The sequence below is a fragment of the Haliaeetus albicilla genome, chromosome 18 (assembly GCF_947461875.1).
Source record: "Haliaeetus albicilla chromosome 18, bHalAlb1.1, whole genome shotgun sequence".
Taxonomy (NCBI): Eukaryota; Metazoa; Chordata; class Aves; order Accipitriformes; family Accipitridae; genus Haliaeetus; species Haliaeetus albicilla.
The window spans coordinates 19022417-19035324 of record NC_091500.1 but is presented as its reverse complement, the minus strand read 5'-3'; the positions used below and the strand labels follow the sequence as shown (position 1 = coordinate 19035324).

The 12908-nt window shown below is 39.3% G+C and overlaps 1 pseudogene; it reads right to left on the bottom strand.

Moving 5' to 3' along the window:
- Window positions 1-11479, bottom strand: part of LOC138689932 (uncharacterized) — a 28763-nt pseudogene extending 17284 nt beyond the window's left edge.
- Window positions 11480-12908: the final 1429 nt, after the last annotated feature.

The window sequence follows — 12908 nt, the reverse complement described above, 5'->3', positions numbered from 1 at the left end:
GTCTTTCCCCTGGATTACCTCTCTTTTAAGATGCTCTTATTGAGCAGTTATTCCCTGTGTCTACCGATGAAAGAACAAGTTAATGTTGTGCAAAGAAAAAGCAAGCTTTAAATCTGTTTTATGGGTTGACTAAGTTTCTTTGAATATTTTTATGACATTTTTACTTTTCTGTTTGCTTTCTTTTAAACTGAGCTATAAAAAAGTAACAGTTTCCAATGTCATTAGCAGGTATGTGATACTCAAATACATTCCTTACTTTTCTTTTAAGTAAATTCCATCTTATAACGTAAATTAAAGATTTCAGCTTAACCATAGAAATGGTCTACTCCAGCTCCCACTGAAATCAGTCACATTATCTTCAGGTATTCCTACATCAATATCTATTTCCTTTTAATAGAGACTGTAGACTACTTATTTGTTGCAGCTGTGCTGAAAGGCTACAGCTAAGCCCTATTGCTTAACCACCTACACTATCATTTTCCAAGAAAACACATATAATGAAAGGAATCTAGATATATTCTTTGATACCTATATTAGTACTAGATATTTTAAACTCCTTTTGCACTGTGTTTTCAGATTAAATTGTTTTTGGTTTTCCCAAGTAAATCCTCTCAGAATGTTCTGATTTTTACCCAGTTGGCTGCAAAACACATCCTTTCCCATCAAATGGATTGGGGTTTTTGTCTGAAATAAGAATAATAGAAAGCAGATTTTCTCCTGTAGATGGCTCAATTATCCTAAAAAGAAAAATCAGAATTCCCAATCATTTAGGATGACAATATTTTCATCTTATAGAGTTTATTGTGATTTTTTGGTTTTATTGTATACCTTTAGTGTAGTAATGACTGACAGGCAGAGAACTAAAAAATGCAATGGCCATATGACTGCTACAGTACATTTACAACCCTTTGAAATGAAAGTTGTTTTGCAAAAACTAGGGAGAAAGATTTCAAGCCAGAGATCCATTTAACATGTCCCTACAGGAGGTGAAAGGATTTCTCCAGGTGGAATTTGACATATATCCAGTCAAGTTTTTAAATGGTTAAGTGTGGTCACTTGCATAGCAAATACAGAAAGATAAATAGGGCATATCTTTGATGTAGGCCTAGGAAAAAAAAAGAAAAAAAAGACAGATTGTGGACCACTTAACCAGATGCCACAGGGTCTACGCAGGGCCTCTGTAATCTTGTTTTTGTAACTGCTGCATCTATTAAAAAGGAACAGAGGCCAGAATGCTTGTAAATGAGAACATCATCTTCTCAACACAGCCTCACTTTTGGAAGCTTTCCATTTGCTTATTAGTGAGTGATATCCCTCAGTCATCAGTACATTAACATTTTACCAAGTTTTATTTTAATTTCAGGTTAAAAGCTCCTTTTTTTCTGCTTTCTGGTTGGATCCCAGCTAGATACTTATCTTATTTCTTTTGCCTGAAGTACACAGCGAACTCTGTGATTCTGTGACCTTAAAAGTCAGGTGTAAAAATGTGAGTCCTTTGTACAGCATTTTGATGGTAGAACTTCTCTTCTAATAGCTAGATGTTAGATGAATAGTTAGATGAATATACATGAGAAATCCTGTCGAGATTCAGACTAACATTACAATAAGTAGTGTTGCTGTGCAAAGCCTTGGCTAAAGCACAGCTTCAAATGTGTTGGATCGTGTCAAAAGACTTTTGAAACTGTGTTAAACTGATTTATATAAGCTAGCAGAATTTGAAAATACACCTGGTTTTGCTTGTTGGCCATGTGGGTTAATCTTCCCATTCTTTCTCAGGATAAGCAATAACCTTGCTCACAGTGGATACGCATGAACAGTAGTGTGATTCAATGTCAATAGGAGTACCAGAGTTCAATGCACGATGTTTTCAAATACCAGTTGTAAAGATTGCTATTTTAAGTATATCTCTGAATGGGAAGTACAGAATAAGCTATTTTGGGTGTACATGCATATATATCTATTAATGTATTTTCCTTCTGTCCTGTCCTAACTTTCAGATTGCTTCAAGCCCTATCCTCTGGCTGAGCTCAGCACAATGACACATTATTCATTCACGCATTTTCAGGTCTTACCTACTATCAGCGTAAAACATACAAGACAAGAGGTGTTTTATATGTATTTCTGCACACACCTGTGTACTTCTGTACCTTGGTATATAGTCTCTTTCTCCAGAGATTCTTCCACGCAAGCTGGTATTTTTAAAAATTTATAGAAAATTTGGACTATTCAGTTAAAGAAATACCTGCTGTGGTAGACTGACCTTGGCTGGCTGCCAGATGCCTACCCAGCCACCCTCTCACTTTCATTCCTCAAGAGGATAGGGTGAGAAAATAAGGTGGAAAATCTCATGGGTCAAGATAAAGACAGGGAGATCACTTACCGATTACCATCATGGTCAAAACAAACGACTTGGGGAAAATTAATTTCTTTTATTGCCAATTAAAATAGATTTAGATAGTGAGAGACAAAGACAAATTAAAACACCACCTTTCTCCCTCAAGGCTCAGCTTCACTCCTTCACTTCCAACTCCTCCACTTCTGCCCAGAGCAGTGCAGGAGGATGGGGAATGGGCGCTCGGGTCAGTCCATAACAGCTCCTCTCTGCCGCTCCCTCCCTCTCACACATTTCCCCTGCTCCAGGGTGGGCTCTCCATGGGCCACAGTTCCTTCAGTGCATATCCACCTGATCCGGCGTGGTCCTCCCCATGGGCTGCAGTGTGGATATCTGCTCCACTGTGGTCTCTCCACAGGCTACAGGGGAGTCTCTGCTCTGGCACCTGCAGCACCTCTCTCCCTCCTTCTTCTCTCACCTTGGGTTTCTCAGGGCTGTTTTTCACATTTTTTTTCCTCACTCCTCTCTGCCAAGCAGTATTTTACCCTTTCTTGAGTACGTTTCCCCTGAGGCGCCCCGGCCTTGTCTGTGGGGCTGAGCGGTGCCCTGGGGTGGGTGGGCTGGAGCCGGCTGGAGCCGGCTGGAACCGGCTCTGTCCAGCTCGGGGCAGCCCCGGCCGCTCCTCACAGAGGCCGCCCGGCAGGTCCCCCCGCCAGCGCCCGGGCACCCGTACCTTGTACACCTGCGAATATAGAATAGTGTTGTCATTTTTTCATTTTTTCTTCTGACATTAAGACCCTACTCTGCAAAAAAATTTCTGTGAAATAAGGTTGTTTAAATACATCTATATATCTCCTAAAAGCTAGTCCATTTAGGTTTGGAAAACCTGACACATACATAGCCTGTGAAAAGGTTGCTAGTTTTGCATGCAGTTTATAGACCGGAGTAAATGTTTGTCAGATCAGTGTGGTGAACTTCCAGCAATTATTTGTCACTTGTAAAATGTGTGTCTGTCTCCACTGCTAAGCAAGGTCTGTCTTTGGCTGTATTCCTTTCATAGGCAAGTTTATCAGCAATTCTAATTTTTACCAGTTCTAATTATTTCAAAAAGTTCTGAAGGTATAAAGACAGCTTTTTCAGAAGTCTGATATAGTTTCTGGACTCAGAATATATAATCTGTAAAAACATTTTCCTCCAAAAAAATACTGCAATTGTTTTTTAATCCATAATCAGAAAATGTGATTAATAGTAGACACTCTGGATGTTTCTTCCTTTCCCCAATAAAATCATAGTTAAAATTTGCTTATATTTAGCCATTCTGGGTTACAAAAAATAAATAAACACTGTCATATATATATATTTGCTACAGAATAAATGCTTTTCAATAGGATACATGCTAATAAAGGTAGACTGCTGAAACATTGGCTTTCTTGCTCAGCTGCTGTAGTGTGGTCTTGGCATGGCTTCCCCTGTCATTATTCATTAGACATAACACTAGATTACATCATCCAGAGTGGATTTTTTCCCTAAATATGACTTAAACTGTAACATCTATCAGTTTTGCCATTTATTTTTCACCACGAGAATGCAAGGGACTTTTCCATTTCCAAAGTTCTACAAAAGATTGACTCACTGCACCATCTATGTGTAACAGCTGCTTCTCAAAAGAGTTTACATGAAACTTTCATCACTAAATTAAGCCCATGATTCATGTTTTGTGGAAGCCCAGTCATCAACTAAGAACCCCAAATGATGCTTCAACTTCACTTTGCTAAAACTTTCTAGGGTATGGGGTAAGTTCAAGTGCTCATTGATGGCAACCTGGAATACAAAGTGCAGCTAAAGTTATTGCACCTTTAGCCAATGGATAAAAATACTTTTTTTTTTTTTAAATATCTGAAGTTTGACTGATAATATTTTTAAGAAAGAAAATGGAAATTTAAAAAAGCCAATGGCAGAAGCAGTAACCACTAAGAATCTGACTTAGTTCATAGCTATTTAGAGAATTGAAGAAGCCATATGGTCCAAAGATGAGGAGAGTAATTGGTTGCATTTAAATAAAATCCAGTGCTCCCAGAGACACCAAGACCAGGACCCAGTAACTGACATAAGTGCACAATCAGTACAGAAAAATCCACAGACATTAGGTAATCACATTGGCTCCCTGAAAAATCTCTAGATAAATGAAGGTGTGTATGAATGTGATTCACAGAAGCCAGCATGCACAGCCAGGGATCACCTGAGCTAACCAGTAAGAAACACTGAAGAAGGGTGTCTATGTTAACGCCACCCAGAACCTTTATGTCAGAAACTGAGCTGCAGACAGCTTAATGATTAAATAATGCTTGAGTTGGGATGCAAAAGTTCTAAACTTGAACCTAAAGAAACCTAAACTGGACTGTATTCGAACAGCTCACTATAAAACAATAACTCAAGACTTTTTGACTACTTCTTGCTGTTGATTGCATGGGGAATCACACCTGAGAACCACAAAGACAGATGATTTGAGATGGCATGTACTTTATATTTTGGAGCCCATTAACAGCATAATTTTGAAGCAAATCCCCCAACAGTGTCTACTTACTGCACATGTGTTTGGTATGCAGTAACTCAATTCTTTTCAGAGGAAACTAAATCGGAAACTGCTTGAAGTGCACACCAAACACAGTGCAAATCCTCATAAAGGTCTCATCCGCTGTTTGGTCCTCTGGGTAGTTTCAAATCACACGTGATGGAGATGTTAGATTCAGGTCACTACACTAAACTTCATCTAGGTAAAACCTCCAAGACACATATAGTGTAGATGAAGAAAGAAGACTGAGCACTGACTGTTTTGGTCTAGTGGTGTAAACCTGTTGCTCAAAAAACCTTTTTGTTGCAAACTTAGCTCGAATCCCTTTGGCTCTCTTGAACTGTGTTACCATAGTAGGATAAAAATGAAATTTGTCAGACTTCATAGGTGATCTAACTACATTCTCTAAATCCTTATTTTTGAATCTAATCCATAATGACTAACGTTCAAGAGGATGTTGCTCACAGATTCTTTAAACTGCAGTGATGCTCAGGGCATTAGCTAATAAGGTGAGTGGGGAAAAGAGGACAGATTCTCTTGGTTTGTTCCCACTGAAAAAGGAGAAGAAAATACCAGCGACAAACCACTATACAGTCTAAATCCACCTCTTTTTTATTTCTAAATGTGGGGTTTCATTTCTTTGCTGCAATCATTTCACCCATGGCTTCAGAGGTTAAAAAAAATTTGTGTCTCTTTATAAATTTTTTGGTGGATAAAATGCTTTCCTAATCAAAGGCAAAAATAACAAGGAATGTCTCATTTTCAGACACCTTCTAACAAGATCTAAAGAAAAAAATAAGAAATCCAGGGGAAAGCTCCTATCTAGCACATCTAGCCTTCAGTTTTCCCTGTGTTAAAGAATAAGCTGTAAAACTTTAGCTCAAAGATTTCCAAATGTTATCTAAGTAAACAGAGGTCATTGAAATATTATCCATATACGGTGTCCTGTGTGGCTGAAGAGTGACATAACAACTAGGGCAGGAGGACAGACTATTTTTTATGGCCACTCTTTTGTTTGGCAATTGGGAACACAAATTAGTGCTCATTTGTAACAGTAGCTCTTGTAGTGTGCACATCTGTTTGATTGGTCTGGACTAAGACTGTTGTGAGTTTGTGGAGACTCTTGGAGTATTTTTTATACTGCAGCAACTTTCAGGCACTTCACATCTGAGCTTTATTCATACCTACTCCTGTGGTATATTACCAACCACTTCAAGTCCTCTTGTTTTTCATTTATGTTAGAAAGATAATAAGACTCTTTACACTTTTAAAGGCTCTAAAAATGTTTTGAGGTGTTCATATTCTCCCTTTATATATCATTTTTATTGTTTGTTGCTTTCAGACTGTCCTCTCAACACTGTACTATACAGCAAAAAAACCCTGAAGTGATATGCTTTGAACAGTTTATACAGTAAGTGAGGCAGAGAAATCAGCAGGGATGGTACTGCAGGAGAATGAATAGCTACAACTCCTTGTTTGAATTGTTGTATTGATGCTGAATTTCCCCCTAGAATTGGATTTGACCCTTTTCATGGTCAGCTTGGCTATGTTTCTAGGTCTACCATTGTGGTTAGAGTCTAAGGTCAGCCACGAATCTCTGTATAACTTCATCTAACAAAGCTTGGCTAGTCCAAATACGTTTATCATCCTAGTCACAAGGAGGGTCTCTCTACTTGTGTCCATTACCAAGGCATTCTGGATTTCTCCTTTTTTCATTATAGGTATAGGAAGGACCATTGCAGCAAATCATAGGGGAAAGCCAGCCCGGCAGGACTGCTTTCAGATTATGACTGGATTTTGGCTGTCAGCTCGAGGCTAGGTCTTGTCTTCTGACGATACTGGGAGAGGTGCTGTTTCATTTTAACATACTGCCCTGCTGAGTCTTGACATGTTTCCTCCCAGAAGTGTATTCGGTCTCCCTATCCAGTCCCCTTTAACAATCTCCTGTGGAAATACATTTCCCAACAAAAACAACAACAACAACAACAAAAAATCAAGTTTAATTTACTTTCTTTCTCATTATCCCATAGCATTTGCATGCCATTCATACCAGTTGCATAAATGGCTTACTAACCTTTACTTACCCTAAGTTTGAAGCATAGCCCTGGCTTGGCTTCTTTGCCGTTTGGGTCAGCAGGCAGTTAGTGATTTCCCTCAATGCCTGTTGCAGCCCAGCTGCCTCCTGCCCTTTGGCGTGCACACACTTTACCTCTCCTCCCCAGAGCTTCCGCAGGCCACCGTGCCCTAGGCAGTGCTTCTCTTTCAGTTGACCACACTGCTTGGGGAGTCGTGTCAGAGCTTCAAAAAGCTTCCTACAGCTTTATCATAGCGGTGCTACTGATTGGCTTGCCTTTCTCCAACCGGCTGCTTCACAGCTCCATTTCTGCAGCTGTCCGTGCCCTACTGAGGCACAGCTTGCAGCCTTCTCTTCCTCTAGGTCGTCTGCTTTGTGATACTGCTCCCAGCTGTGTTTTTCTTCTTCTGACGGCTGAGGTCACAGGAAAAATCATTCTTTTTAGATGCGGTTGTATCTATTTAATACCTCCAACTGAATACACAGTTAGGCCCTCTGAAAATACAGTGTGCAAGTAATTGAAATTGAATTTAAATTTCTTTGAAATAATTGTGCAAAGGTTTAGTTACAGTGCAGGTCTTCTACTGTTGAAGGGAGAAAACACTGTGAATAAAACTCTGGTATAAGACATGAAGTCTGACAGTCGGCAGTGATCCCAGTATGGAATCTAAAAAAAGAGGCTTTCTTCTACTTTTGTATTAAAGATCTAGGCACTATTTAAGACAGTAGGATTTATGTTATGATAAGATTTTTAATTTTCCCTTGTTTCTGCTACATGCTTAAAGATGCATTCACTTTCAACTTAACTCCTTACCAAATTAAATATAATAATCTAAATAATGATCAGTAGCAAAGCTTTTGTGTATAAAATCAGCATATTTGTTCTCGAATATTTGTCACAGGTGGATGAATGTGGCTTTGTAGCATGGAATTTTAAGTTGTCTTTGACCTAGTTGGACTATGGCCCAGTTCATTTTGAGTATGGCTGGACCAAACTTCTGTTTTATTAAAACAAACAAACACAATCCAAAATAAAATATTTTAGTTATTTCTACTGAGATCTGCTCTTCTCACTATAATGTGTCATATCACATATGTGCAGTAATATTATAAATTCGTGTACCAGAATATGCATTGTGGTGTGTCCACATGGTGGACATGGAGTATTACCTTCAATTTCAAATCAAGGATTAGATTTATGCTGTTTCCTGGGTTACTGCTAAATAAAACCACAGCTAAGATGTGCTGTTCAGAATTACATGTGATAGTCCTTACTGTTAAATTTTTAACATCTTCCCTGGAGTGGCTTTGGCCTCTGCCAACTAGCAAGCACTCTTGCAAGAGATGTAAGACATGATTCAGGGTAGACAGTCTGGACAAATGTGATCTGTCTGCTTTTATCTGACACAGATCTCCAGCACCAGCAGACTTTTTACCTTCAAACACTGGTGACTGTCCATGTGAAATAGCTATGAAAACACCATTTGAATGGGCTGTCTACAGCTTTCAAAGCATTTCAGATCCTTTAAAATAAAAAAAAAAAACAAACAAAAAACACCAAACAAAACCAAACTCACAAAGAATGCTCTCTTCCCATACTAGTAGAAGTTTACTGTTGGGTACCTGTTCATTGTGGATGAGAGTAATGTGACACAAAGGTATGAGTGATACTGTCACAAACAAGTTGTTATAGAGACAGATTATCAAGAAATAAATTAAAAAGTAAACAGACTAATTTTACCTGTATTTTTCCTTTTCAAGGATATCTAAGCACAGTCAATTGCATGTTAAAAATATTGTAATTAATGGAAGTAAATACCATATAAGAAGGGACTTTACACACAAGTAAGATGGGGACTGAAGGATGAAGAGCTATTTTGTAAGTCACAGTAATCCCTTTTGCCTTGCAATTGGAAACCTGGCCAAAGAGGTTGTGAACAAGAAGCTACTTGTCCTATATGTAATGTATACTGTTTTGTTACTTGGTTTTATTTAATCTGGCAACAAATCACTACTCTTATGAAAGGAACTGTTTGGGATTTATTTATTATTACTCCCCATCTACCTACAATTATTACTATAACAGTCTGAGGACAGCACTTCTCTTACATCTCTTTGGCAAGCCTAGCAATTACCAGTTACTCATTGTGTTCTTAAACTCAGAGCCTATGTTGGGCATCCTACCTGGCTGTGTAAACAAAGCTCATGGTCTCCATATCTTCATAACCCATCACCTTGTACAATCACTTACATCAGTATAAAGCTGTAGAAAAGTATCAGAGGTTCTTCTGTACATTTTGTTGTGGCTGAATTAACTAACAATCTGAGGTGGAAGAAAACTGCATTTGCTCCATAGTAAGAAAGCTTATAGTAGGTTATAATTAGTGTGTTCTATTTTAAGACTCAAAACCAAACAACACTCAAAAGCAAAGAAAACAAACTAAATTAAATACCTAGTCAAAACACTGTTATGTTGATTTCAAAGATGGATAATTATAGCAGTAATGTATTTAGAAGGTTCTTGTTCATAATTTTTTTCCATCTACGTATGAAGACAGTGCACAAATCACTGTTCTATATAGCACAGCTGGAAGACATGGATGGGGAGCAGAATGAAGCCCCCATAATCCAAGGGGAAATGATTAGCAACCTGCTACACCACTTAGACACACACAAGTCCATGGGGCCGGATGGGATCCACCCAAGGTACTAAGGCAGCCGGTAGAAGTGCTCACCAAGCCACTTTCAATTATTTATCAGCAGTCCTGGCTAACCAGGGAGGTCCCAGTTGACTGAAAGTAAGCAAATGTGATGCCCATCTACAAGAAGGGTCAGAAAGAGGATACAGTGAACTACAGCCCTGTCAGTCTGACCTTGGTGCCAAGTTAGATTGGATATTGGGAAAAATTTCTTCATTGAAAGGGTTGTCGAGCATTGGAACAGGCTGCCCAGGGAAGTGGTTGAGTCACCATCCCTGGAGGTATTTAAAAGATGTGTAGATGTGGTGCTCAGGGACATGGTTTAGTGGTGGACTTGGCAGTGTTAGGTTTACAGTTGGACGCGATGATCTTAAGTCTTTTCCAACCTAACCGATACTATGATTTTTAATTATCATTTTACCAGCTGTGAAATGTCACAGATGGTGACAAGGACTTGTTTTTGTTACACTGGAGTCACAATCTTTGTGTTATAATTGTCAGCTGCCTCTCCCAGATCTACTTCTACAGAACTGCTGCTTGCTCTACTATTCCCTGTCTTACTTGTGCAGTTATTCTTGCAGAAGTACAAAGTTTTCATTTGTACATGTGAAATTTCATCCTGGTTTTTTCACTCTTTCTACAATATTTCAGAGATTAAGTTTTAATCTGGCAGCCCGTCCCAATTTGACTTACATGTTTCACATAATGTAATATTTGTAGTCTCTACTTAATCATCTAATGAAAATAATGAATAATACCAGACCTACCTTAGACTCCATTTGACACAACTGTCTGGTTGGAAATGTGGACCACTGATAACTACTCTCCCAACAGTATTTTTCTCCCAACAACTGTGCATTCACTTTGCAGTAAGTTCTTTTCTAAACTATGTTTTTTCTGTTCTTGTAAGCATATCGTCTGAAACAGTGTAAAGCCTGAGACAGTGATGTATGACATCTGCTGTTTCTCTCCTGTCCACAAGACTTGTTACCCTGTCATAAAAGTAAATCAGCTTGTTCTGACATAATATACTTTTGACAAGACCACCCTGGATGCTATTCACCTCCTTCTGGTCTTTTAGTAACTTTTTTTTTTCTCTGATGAAAAGTTCCTGACTTTTTCCAGGAACTGAAGTTAAGATAACTGGTCAACAATTTCCTGGCCTACCAGTCTTTGGAATTTCTTCTTTCTTCCACAATTTCTCAGAAAAAATTATTACTAATGGCTCTGAAATTACTTCAGCCAGTCCTCTAAGTATACTAGAATGAATATCCTCAGGTGATCTGGTTATGAAATGATCCAATTTATCTAGGATTTGAATTTGTTCTTTTCTTATTTTACCCTGAATTGTCACCTTACTTTGGCTTCATATAATGCATTAGAGGCACAATGTGGGTGAGAGTGAAAGAACAGATTTCTGAAGGCTAGATTCTGCCAATTTGAAATATGCTTATTTTTTTACTCATGGAACATTGTTCCTTAATTCAGTGTGACTTCTTGCAGAGTAAGGGAAACACCTCTGAAAGAGATGGAGGGACAAGGACAGTGACACAGATGGCTGTCACGGAGCATCACACAATGAGATTAAACAGGTGTTAAACCCAATGAAATTTATTATTCAATCAAAATAATTTAGAACTCCAACAACATTAGTAAACCGGAGGTTCAATGACATAAAGGGAAATTAATACTACACAACCAACTTAAGAATTCTTAAGGATTAGAAACGATGACCCAAAATGCACAAACGCTCACCTAAAAGATGAGGGCTCTCAACCTCGAGGAGTTACCTTGGGCCGCATCCCGACCCAGGGGAGAGTCCACAACCGCAGTCCCGCTGCTCTGAGAAGGACCGACTCGATTTGCCCTCTGGCAGGGCTCTGTTTATACCTTAGTCGAATCCGATCTGTAGTCAGAGAAGGTCACGTTAGTCCACACTGACCGAGGGCCAACATTTCCTTATTCCTCAACTGAAGTGTGTACCTGGTGGTCATAACTCGACCCCACTGTGCAGGGAGTGGTTTGACCCCCAGACTGCGGCTTCTAGGGTTTTTTCTCTTTTCAATGGCCGATAAGTTTCGCTCTCTATCAAGACAGGTGTACCTGCCACAAGGGCGCACACAGAGGTCTACCAAGCCAAACACATCTATACAGGAGTCATTTGTACCCATCGATATAGAGATACACACTTGAAAGAGTGGGGAGAAAAAGTGGTCACATACACAACAAGAACATAAAAAACCCAGCTGGAAGGACAGAACAATAAGTGAAAATCTACACGACTATAGCTTACTTTGTGTTGTCTGGCTAGTTTGTACCACTGAGTATTTTCGGAACTACCAATAACAACACAGTTTCTTTGAACCTCACCCTCAGGGAGACAGAAGCTTAATCTCACCTGAATTCAGGGATTTTTTAATGCAAACAGTCATCCTTAACAGAGTCACAGAATCATAGAATGGTTTGGGTTGGAAAGGACCTTAAAGTTCATCTAGTTCCAACACCCCGCCATGGGCAGGGACACCTTCCACTAGACCAATTTGCTCAAAGCCCCATCCAACCTGGCCTTGAACACTTCCAGAGATGGTCCTCTTAAGCTTCCTTTTAGGCAGCAGGGGGAAATATTTATGGCACTGGTGATGTACTTCTGCTTTAGCCATCTATGTTTAGGTGAGATGAATCATGTTCTAAAGCTGTTCATTTCTCTCCATTGACTATAAAGGGAGCATAGACAACTGGCTTGGATAAGGATATCCATAGTTCATCAAATTAATCCCACTCATTGCTAAATTTCCATTATTGCTAATGGTTCCATTAAGCCTCACGTTCCTCTTGCATACGGCAAGTGTCCATCTAAACACATTGCACTTTTGGTGCTAGCTTCAAGGAAGAGGAGACAGAGGCTTCCTGTCCTGAGCAACTGGTTGGCCAGATAGAGGACAAATCTCCTCCTCCTTCTGTAGGAGAGGAAAGGCCTGTGCTCCTTATTTGCTCCAAACACACACACACACATGCACGCACATCTCTGTGTGAATGTATATATACACACATACTTCTTAATTATGTTTAAAGAATTACTTTTCTCACACATGCATACATATACACTGGTCTTAGCAATGGAGAGGAAGTCCTCACTTTCCCTTTTTATGTGTAAGAGCTTCTGCTTCCATCAAGCCTCCTGTCAGCACAACTGAACAGACTATATGTAAACCTCAGCTTTGGAAGTCAGAA